Raw genomic sequence first — 11,542 nt, 5'->3', positions numbered from 1 at the left:
CAAACGTGCATATTACACGTTGTTGTATCTAATAAATATATATGTAACACATTAAATATATCCAAATATATATCATGTGTGATCTAATTTTTCTTTTGAAATATAGTTATGAATTATATCAAGAAGCTCTTGATAATTTGTATTGCGAGACTTATTTTTGCCAGTGTATGATGTTAAAACTAGGGTTTAAACATTTTTATATCATATGTTTTGCCTCATTACTTGTTTGAACATTGTGTTTTGATAAATTATTTTTTGGACCCTGTGTTTTGTAAAATGGTTTAAATAGGCTCTTAAACCTGATCTTGATAAACAAAAAATTGAATATAACAACACAGTTATTAAGCAAAATGACTGTATTTTTGTTTTGAGTTGTTAGTTGAATGAATTATTTGTGATTTTAGTTAAAAAAATTTTTGATCAAAATCGAGTTTAAGGATCTATTTGAACTATTTTATAAAATATAGGATCAAAAAAGTAATTTATCAAAACACAAGGTCCAAATAGATAATGAAGCAAAACACAGAGTCTAAAAAGTCATAAACCCTTAAAACTAAAATCTAAAGCACAATCCAATTTTAGATTTTAGCTTATAAGAAAACGAATAATTGTTATTTGATTATCGTATAAATAATTTAAAATATAAATATAGGAAAATTAATTTTGTAGTTTAAATATATTAGATGTTTTAAAACGCTGTTTATTTTAGTAATTTTATATTTATAAAATACTTTGATTACATATTATTAAACATTATAATAATTTATTTATCAAATAGATATCAAGTTCATGCTTCAACCAATTTTTCCTACATCATATAAATTTGATTGTTTGATAAGACACAACTCTACCGACCTAGTACTAGCCCTAAGTAATACTAAATATTGTACTTAAGTTACAAAGCAATAAAAATTATTACTTTCATCACCATTTTAATGTTGTTGTAGGTCCTCGTTTATTAAGTCTCAAAAAAATTTGTGTTAGAAAAAAATATCTCACATAGAAAATGTGTGGGTACATTCAACAATACATAAGAGTATGAGTTATTTCACTCATCACCAATTAGTTTTCAGATGGAACCTAATGCTTGTTACCATGCACCATATTCTACTTCTAGACCACTTTTCACATTCTAACCATTTGTAGCAAAATACACAAAATTGCACTCAATTCACCAATTTTTTTTTGGTAAAAGTTGATACTACCACAATAGTCTCTTCTCTAGCACTTTTTATAAGTTAAAATACAACTTTTGAACTAAAACCAACATAAATTACTAATTTAAAGTATTTTACGACGAATTTGGCCAAAATCATTTCTTCGAAGGGGCTATTACATTGTGTTTTTTAGAATTGTAAAAAAATGACATAATAATCCCAACACTTGGGGGGGTTTTGCATAGAGGACTATTAGGTTGCTTCAAATCAGAAATCGACATAATAGTCCCACTATCATGTTGTTACTATGTCACAACCAATGTAATAGGTCCAACGTACCTAGGGCTATCATACTCATTATTCCACAAATTCAACATCACTTCCATCGTCATTTCTTTCAAAAAAAAAAAATAGATGTGATTTTTACGGTTAAAAATTTGCGCAATAACTCAAGAACAACTTTACACACTATTTAATAACTAAAATTCAACAACAAAAAACCACTGCACTAAATGAAGTACAATAATATGTGCATTTAAAATATACACTCAAACATTACACACACTAATATATTAGTTTAACATAATCAATCACAATTATTAAAATTGAAAACCTACAAATATATGCATATTTTGAGTACTTGTTACTCCTACATTAGCAATGAAAGTTAACTCTACTCAAAGAGGCTAATATCCATGTTAAAATATGAAGAAAGAAGAAAAAAAGAGTAATTATTAGAGAATGTAAAAAAAAAAAGGGAGTGAGTGGCATGGGGAAGCGTGCGGGTAAAAAAGGAGGTGTGTGTGGGAGGCCCAGTGAGGTGAAGGCCCAGTGAAAGAGCCCATCCCGGGTTGCGTCAAAAAAAGTGGTGTGTGGGACGCCGAAATCTAGAGAAGAATTGCGTGGGTCCCTCGAATCTATCAGCTGAGCTGTTGCTTTTTATTTTCTCTCTCTAAAAACTAATATTATTATTATTATTACTATTATTATTATTATTATTATTGATGTGAGAGATATTTGAATGAGAGAGAGAGAAAGAGAGTGAGTCATGAGTCGACCCCAGAAACTAGGAGAGAGAAACAAAAGAAAGAAAAGAACGTACGAAAATTTTGAAACCCCACACCACTTTGATTTGATGATTCACTCTCTTGTTTCTCTCTCTAAAATCAAGAAGAGAAAAGAAAGAGAAGAGGTATGTAAATGTATGTATGTATGTATATGTAATGTGACCTTATCTTCCACCCACCCACTCACCCACCCAACTATTTTTTCACTTCCATTATTTTTTTTTAATTTCTCCACTTGCTTTTCTTTATATTTACATTTTTGCCATCGTCGGTGTCCACTATTTAACATTACTACTATATTATACACATTCAGTTCAGGTGTTTTTTTGTAGTAAATTCATATTTATTATAATTAACGTATTAAAATTCAAAGATTAAAATAAATGAAATTTTCAATCATAAATTATAGAATTTTTTTAATATATATATACATTGATTATTTTCCATTACAAACATCTATCGTTGTATTTGAAGCAGCAGAGTTATTTTTAAAATTTTTAAAAAATTTAGAAATTGAAAGGGAGAAAATAGTAATTCTCATTTTCAAAATAATGATAAAAGGCTTTTTTTTTTTAATTTCTCCCCTTGATTTTCTTCATATTTAGGTTTTTGCCATGGTCGGTGTCCACTACTTGAGGTGTTTTTTTTTTTCTAATAAAAAGATATATTTATTATTCATTTTAATTGAATATATATATATCTTATAATTAACGTATTCAGATGAAAATATTAAAATAAGTTTTTTTTAGAAAAAAAAATATTAAAATAAGTTATCAATCAATATACTATAACAATTTTTAATAGACACATACACATTCATTATATATTAAAATACAAACATTTATTATTGTATTTAAAATATCAAATTATTGTTTTTACTTTTTTTTAACAAATTTAGAAAATGATAGGGAGAAAATAGTCATTTCCCTTTTCAATATAGTGCCATGTTAATTATGACTGAAAATGGATAGAAAGATAGTCGAAAAAAGCTTCTGTTTATTATTTTGTTTTTTTATTTAGATGAAGAAACTAAATCTTATCTATCTGGTCAAAATTAAGAATTAAAAACTTTTCTATTTAAGAGTGACTAAAAGGAAAAAAATATATATCTAAGGCCGACTTGGCTATATAAAGGATAGTTTGGCCGACTTTGTTGATATTTTAGTATTGATCATCACATTTTTCTAAGTTGACCAAAACCCTCTTATTTAATTAAATCATTAATTAACTTAGGATCGAAACTCGAACATAATAGAGTACCAAACAACCTTTATATATATATATAATGGTATTGATTTTCTTTTAATATTTATTATCATGCAGTGTGTACGTACGATATTATTATTGAAAACAGTACTGATACTTCAGTGCCCTAGCTAGCTGCACTAATTGTTCGTGGGGATTGATAATAAATATAGAATTATTATTCAAAATATAAATATATATATACATATATAAATATTTATAAGTATTAGAAGATTAAATAATCATATATAGTTTATATATATCGATCTTTGCAAGCTTTCTTCTTTACAGGTTGGAACCATCACCAACTTTTTTATATATAAATATCTGAAAAACCTTATTATATGAACATGCCCCGTACCTGGACTATTAAGTGCTGCATCTTCATAATATATAATATATAATGTGTATATACATATAATATATGATGGAACTATATCTATATATATATATAATATCTAAAGATTTTTTTTATTACTCTTAACATACGTTTTTGAATCCTACTTGGTAGGGTATACTCTATATAAATAAGATACAATCTTAATTATTTATGATCGTGAATAATATTGTACCGATCATTAGGATAATTGATCGTTGATGAATGGTTAAGATCGTATCTTATTCGAGACTATACCCTACCTAGCGTCGTTCTCTTGATTGTTATTAACTCTAATATATGTCATAATCTCACTAAATTATATTAGATTTTATACTTCTCAATTAATATTTTGATATGATTTGACATGTCAATATAATATAAAATGATTAATGGATATACTTAATAAGATATTTTCATTACAATTAAAATGAATGAACAAAATAGGTTAAAAAAAATGATTATTAAAATCTCTTAATATAGTTATTAAATAATCAAAACATATAATATACATATATGTCATGATTTTATTTGGATCTTGCTGGCTCTTAGTAAGCTCTAGAATTTATTTTTGAAAAATAATTATAAATAAATGTAATTATACGAAAGACGTTCATGTTTCCTAGTCAATCAATAAAAACTCACATGTCCCACTAATTGTCGGGTACTGATCTAGTTGTAGGACTATACCTCTCTTCAATATTTGATACTTATTAATTTGGACCTACATTTACAGGTCATTTCATCATCTAATTTAAGGGACCCTTTCTCATCAATTCATCTATCCCCACATCCATTATAACTATATATATATATATATATAAATATATGTATATTAATTTACAAAAGAAAGAGATTGTTTTGGTTGTATTAACAACATCAAAGTTTGTAATATACATGCAATTTAATACTTTTTTTTTTGAGCTTTTTCTAATTGGTTTTATTTTTGTTGACTTGTATTGTATGGTATATATCAAGACAATTATTAAGAATTTTGTCCAGAGTTGTGACGTGAACTTATTTATTAATGAGAAGGGAATATTTAATTATTATGATTAACATCAACTAATTGACAAACTATGTGTATTATTGTACTATTATATATTTGTATATATACCAATAATTAATAATTTGTCGTTGCTTCAATGCTTTGAGAGTACTATTATTAGTACAATCGTTCCTAACCTTAACTTGTTTGTATTCGTTAATTACTTAATACGACACTCCTAATTATCCATTCATGATTCTTTGACAAGCATTAGATTTTAAATATTAAATTATTGTTGTTAAATTTATTTATTTTTAGTATTATTATATATAAAATAGATTATTACAGGCTTCATGATGTAGTTTCTAATAAATACTCTTTAGAAAGATGCTTTATTATATGCGTTAGATTAAAAAAGATTATCAATTAATTCTTTTTCTTTATTTAGGATATGAGTTTTATAAGAAAAAGGAATTAATAATCTATTTAATCATTGAAATCATCAAGCAAACATCGATTATCTATTTGAATGAAAAAGAAATCTTTCCTAAGTAGTTATCTAAAAAAATGAGACACTTAAATCAGTAAAGATTCTCTCAACAATCTAAACAGTGTAGCACTAATCCCAATTCCAAGGATCCCCTAAATAGAACCTCAATCACTATTTATAGAAATTCTATAGTATAATGGTTAGATAAAATTCCTCTTTTATTAGTTAAGTCTTCTTTTTCAATTTTAAGCAGGTAGTTCATTTTATGTATTCTTAATGAAGACAAAATCTTAGTTATGCTTGAACCAAAAGTTTTAAATATAAATAGAGTGTTGCTATACGGCACCTTAAGGTGCCCAATACAACCCGAGGTGACACATCATAATTTGCCAGCGTCTTTAAATTCAAATATATGAGATCCGATATTGAATTGTACCAATAATAATACACTGTCTTTCTGTAATGTCGAACACCACTGATTCTCCTTAACGATTCTCATATGAATAATACACATAATTTCATTTACATTTTAAAAGCTACAATCAATCTCTTTCTGCCACATGTCCAAAAAAAAACATTGCACATTTTATATATTTCCTTAAGTGGAATTTGAACCCTACAAAATGTAATTAATACTTAAGATTACCATGCAACTCTCTCTCTATTCCTTAAAAATTCATATAATGGGACACTTTTTAAACAATTAGACAATCAACATCTTATACATAGTTTTCATCCGACATCTCATGTTCTTTTACACATATAAGACGTCAGTTACTTAAGAACAACTGTCTCATGCATAATAAACATAATACACCATTTACATAAAATATTTGGTTTTAATAATTTAATTAATCTGTCTAGTGCTCAAACATCACTTAAATAAAATTTGACACATCTAATATTATTATTTATGTAAATAATGTACGAACAATCAACGCCACTCAATTATCAATTATTTTTTTAGAACATGAGCATTTATTGACTAAAAGTTACTTTTCAAAAGGTTTAGTTAATTTTCTCAATTTTTTGATAGAGACTTATCTTGTTAGTTCACAATAGCCAAATTTTTATTAATTAACAAAGCTAGCTAGGTTAGGTTAGTGCCTATAGTATATAATGTTATATATTACTCCTTATCTTTGATTATTCATTCTCATGCAAAAGATTGCCAAAATTCATGCCTTAATCTTATGAGGAAACGCCAATTAACTTTAGAATATACCTATATATTAATTTGTCCTATCTTGGTGGATATAAATATATATAGACACCATATGGAACATATAGCTAGCTCTTTTGACTATGTGCACAATAAGGGAGAATTTTCAAGAACCAGCAATGTCTTCACATGGAAAAGTTCCTTTTCACTTTTTGCCCTCAAACATATATAGAAATAAAATTATAATTAAATTGAGTTAAAAAAAACTAAAGTGATTTTGTAGGGATGACAATAAAGAAATCAGTGCACCTTGGAATTTAAATAAATATATATATGTGATTTTTATGAATAGCGTAAACTTGCTTCAATGGATATCTAAAGTTAAACATCCTTTCGTAGTATAAGAAACTGATTTGCTAGCTGGGGTTTGAAAGGGACAGTATTATCCTCCACTTTGAATAATCTTGGTCTCCATGATCTTCATCATCAATTCTAATCCATACGAATTGAATACTAAATTCTTTATTTATATATATCCATTAGTGATTTGGTCTAACATTTTGCATTTATACCAAGTGGTATCATCTCCCACCCAACAAATTAAAAATTAAAAAATTAAAAATTTTATTTTAATTTACACAAGACTCATGTGCTCCTCCCAAATTCTATCACGTACCTCTCCCATCAAAACAAGAATATTAGTAAATATATTTATATAAGACATATATAGGTTTAATATATATCAACTTTTTTTTTGCTAATCTGTACGTATATATACTTACGATCATTATTAAGTAATTATTAATGTTTAAATGTCATATTATTTTATATGATACTTTATTATACGCACATTATATTAAATGTCACTACAGAAAGCTTGCCAAAATAAGGTTTATATAGCTAACAACAATCTTGTTGACTAAACATTATTCTTACACTACACTTAATTTAAAAAACTAATTGGCCATATTATTAATTTTATTTATATAAATATACATTGGTAATATATATATGAAAGCATTTATGTTGTTAGGGGCTGGAGAGTTTACGTATATATGTACGTAAAGCTTTTTTTGTCTACAATAGTACTACTACGTAAAGTACTTAGTGTTATTTTGTCGTGTTCTTCTGAAAGGTACTTATACTTTAACTCACTCGTATATATTACAGAAAATATTAACATTTATTTCAGAATAAATTATATACTACACTACAAGCCTCAACCGGCACCACTGAAAGTGCCATATTAATCACGTCCTCGCTGATAAATTGTACCTAAAAGTCCTCATCAGCGGCGACCTGTCACTTTGTCGCTGACATTACAAAAAATCTAGCATATACTGAGAACACGTTTTCGGTATAGACAATTCAGAATCGCGCCATAATTACGCGATTTTTTTTTCATTTTAGTTGATGTACCGAGGACGATATACCGAGAACATGTTCTCGGTATAGGGTCTTTATATACTTCGTCTTCCCCAAACAGAGAGCTCATTTCTCTCTGAAACGAAAAAAAAACCCTCCGCTTTCTCCGCCATTTTTTTCCCTTTTTCTGGATTTCGACCCCCAAAAGCTTGGTTTTTGTTAAATTTTCCCTTCCAAAGAAGATTTAGTCAGCAATAAGCGATATTAAGGTATGCATTTATATATATTTCATTTTTATTTGTGTATAATTTATCAATTTTTTTTTTCTGTTTTGGTCTTCTATAATGAGTTTTTTCTTTGTTTATTTTCAGGTGTTGCATTATTCACAAGTGGTTTTACAGGTATCACGAATTTTCTTTATATTTTTTTGGTTTTTTTTTATATTTTTTGCATAAATATATTTGGGGTTTTATGTATAATTTGTTTAATATTGTTAATATATTGTTATTTGTCATATTATATATATAATTTTTTATTATGTATTTAAAATAGGTAAGAATAATAATTAGTAATGAAAATTAGTTAAAAGATTAGTGATATCCAATTTAGAGGAAATAATGTTGTGTAGTATTTTAGTAAAATACATATATAACTTTAGGATTTAGTTAGTGTAATCATATGGATAAATAAGTAATTTATTAGTATGAAACTTTATTAATTTAATAGTTTATTTTTTAGGTATATAATTTGACTTTTAGTTATAAAAATATGTTTGTATGAAAATATAATATTTGAGTGTTTGTTTTTTAGATTGGGTTAAATAATTTTAGTGTTAGATTATCAGATTTGGTTAATAAAGTTTGATTATTAGAGTGAGTTTTGTTTATTTAATTTGAATTTTGTTGTTGTTGTTAATTTTTTTATTCTTAGTGTTGATGAATATTGATGCTTTGTTTTTGTTGTTAATTTTTAGTAGAATTATGATATTTTAAATAGAAAATTGAATAATTAATAAAATTTAGAGTAATAATTATAAATTATATATTCATTTACAATGTATTTGTATTGCTTTGTATATGTTCTGTGACTGGATATTTTTTTATGTGTTATTTGCAGGTTTCTAAATTTTGGGATATATGAAAATACAATCGTTATGCTGTCCAATTTTTTATAGAATTAAAAGTACTCAATAAAATTTCTAATTTAAGAAATAGTGAATTGATAAGTAGTATAATATATTTTTAATTATAATTAAATAAAATTAACAATAACATTATGCAACCACATTTTAATAAAAATAAACATTAATCTTGAAATTTTATTTAAATAAGTAATAAATCTTAAAGTAATTATAACGATTTAAACAAATCTTAAAAAATTTGTGTAAATTTATAAAACTATTCAATAAAGCATAAGAAAAATATGTTATTTAATAAATACTGAATTAATATGTAAAAATAAAATTAACAATTATATTATTAGAAAACCAATTTTAAACACAATGTTAATCATTATTAAAATTAAAATTAAAATTTGAAGTTAGAAAAAAATAAGTCAAATTTCAATAATTTTAATAATATTTCACTGAAATATATTATAGTTAGATATCATAAAACAACATAATTAACTTCAAAGAGCATAAGACATTAAAAAACATATTTAATTTTATTTGTTTTTTTCTTTGGTAATAAGAAATTATTACCAAAGATATGATAGTGTTATTATCACCTAGTGATAATTTTTTTATTTTTTTAGTGTTCATCACAAGAAGTCTTAGACCCGTTCAGAGAGGGTGAGTCATTGAAGACTCTTAAATTTGTCTCTTTCTGAATTAGGACACACACACAAATTGATTGTAAGTTTGATGATTAGTGTTCCGTACAGTGCTACATTCATACAATGTTGATCGACAAGAGCTGGATTAATTTGGCAGATCGATTATCCGATGAGTATGAGGCTGGTGTGATGGATTTTCTCCAGAGAGCTCGGCAGTGCATTGACTCAAGGGGATTGGTGAAATGTCCGTGTAGGAGGTGCGTCAACGTTGAATTTCAAATGATTGATGTATTAGAAAATCATCTCTTTGTAAATGGTTTTCTACGGAAATATACCAATTGGCATTGGCATGGAGAGGATGAAATAATACCAATGAGGAAAGTGATAGATCAAAATGATGAAGATGAAATGATGGATGTTCTCAATGATATTATGCAAAATGACAATGACGAATATGAAGAGAATGAGCGCGATCAAGAGATACCTACAACAGACTACAGGGGTGGGCAACATTATAACGATTTGTTTGCTGAGATTGAGGCTCCATTATTCCCCAGGTGTCAAAATTACACATCATTGAATTTCCTAGTGAAGTTAATGCATTTCACAGTGTTGGGCAAAATTCCCAACAAAATATTTGATGGAATGCTGGAGTTGTTACATGATGCATTTCCAGCCCCAAATAAGCTTCCAAAATCGCATTATGCAGCGAAAAGGTTGTTGCACACTGTTTTGGAAAGAACATGCTGGAAAAAACAAATGTCATGTTTGTGGGGAGGATCGATGGGTGGACAAGAACACCAAGGGAAAGAAAGTGCCTCATAAAATGATGCGTTATTTTCCTTTAACCCCTAGGTTAATGCGAAAATATGCATCGAGGCACATTGCTCAACATATGAGATGGCATCACGAGAAACGTATAAAAGAAGATGGTGTATTGCGTCATCCTGCTGATGGGAAAGCTTGGATGGACTTTGACCGAAATAATCCAACATTTGCAATGGAACCCAGGAATGTGCGGCTTGGATTGGCTGCAGATGGATTCAATCCCTTTGGTAATATGAGTCTTTCTTATAGTATGTGGCCGGTTGTGTTGACGACATATAACTTGCCACCATGGTTGTGCATGAGAGAAACTAATTTCATGTTGAGCTTATTAATTCTGGGACCTCATTCGCCAGGAAAAGATTTTGATGTTTTCTTAAGACCATTGATTGATGAGTTAAAAGAATTATGGGTGACCGGTGTACAGACTCGAGATGCAGTCGATGGTAGTTTCTTCACTCTTCGGGCAGCTTTGATGTGGACTATAAACGATTACCCAGCAAGGAGTAGCCTTTCTAGATGGATTGGCCAAGGTTATCATGCTTGCTCTACTTGCAATGTGGCAACACCATCTATTCGTTTACAAAAGAAGTTTTTTATGGTCATAGACATTTTTTACCAATCAAACATGCCATTAGAAGGGACAAGAAGACATATGGTGTCGTTGAAAAAAGATTACCACCAAAGCCATTAACCATGCAAGAAATGTTCACACAAATGAGTTTTATACCCAAATCTCTTCCTGGTAAGCATGTCACTTATGGCAGCCAAAAAAGAAAGCGTACAAAAGAGCAAGTAGGTTGGCGGAAAAAAAGTATATTTTTTGAGCTCCCATATTGGGCAAACATAATGTTGCGACACAATCTAGATGTTATGCATGTTGAGAAAAATGTGTACGACAGTTTAGTAGGCACAATAGTTGGGCAGGAGAATAAGACCAAAGACACAGTTAGTGCCAGAGTAGACTTGGAGAAGATGAAGATGAGACCAGAGTTACAGCTGAGGAAGTTGAATGGTCGGATATAAAAGCCTGCGGCCAAATTCACTTTCACTGTTGAAGATCGCCAAAAGTTTTGTCGATTTCTTAAATC

The sequence above is a fragment of the Humulus lupulus genome, chromosome 9 (assembly GCF_963169125.1).
Source record: "Humulus lupulus chromosome 9, drHumLupu1.1, whole genome shotgun sequence".
NCBI classification, from domain to species: Eukaryota; Viridiplantae; Streptophyta; class Magnoliopsida; order Rosales; family Cannabaceae; genus Humulus; species Humulus lupulus.
Note: the sequence above shows the minus strand (reverse complement) of the source record.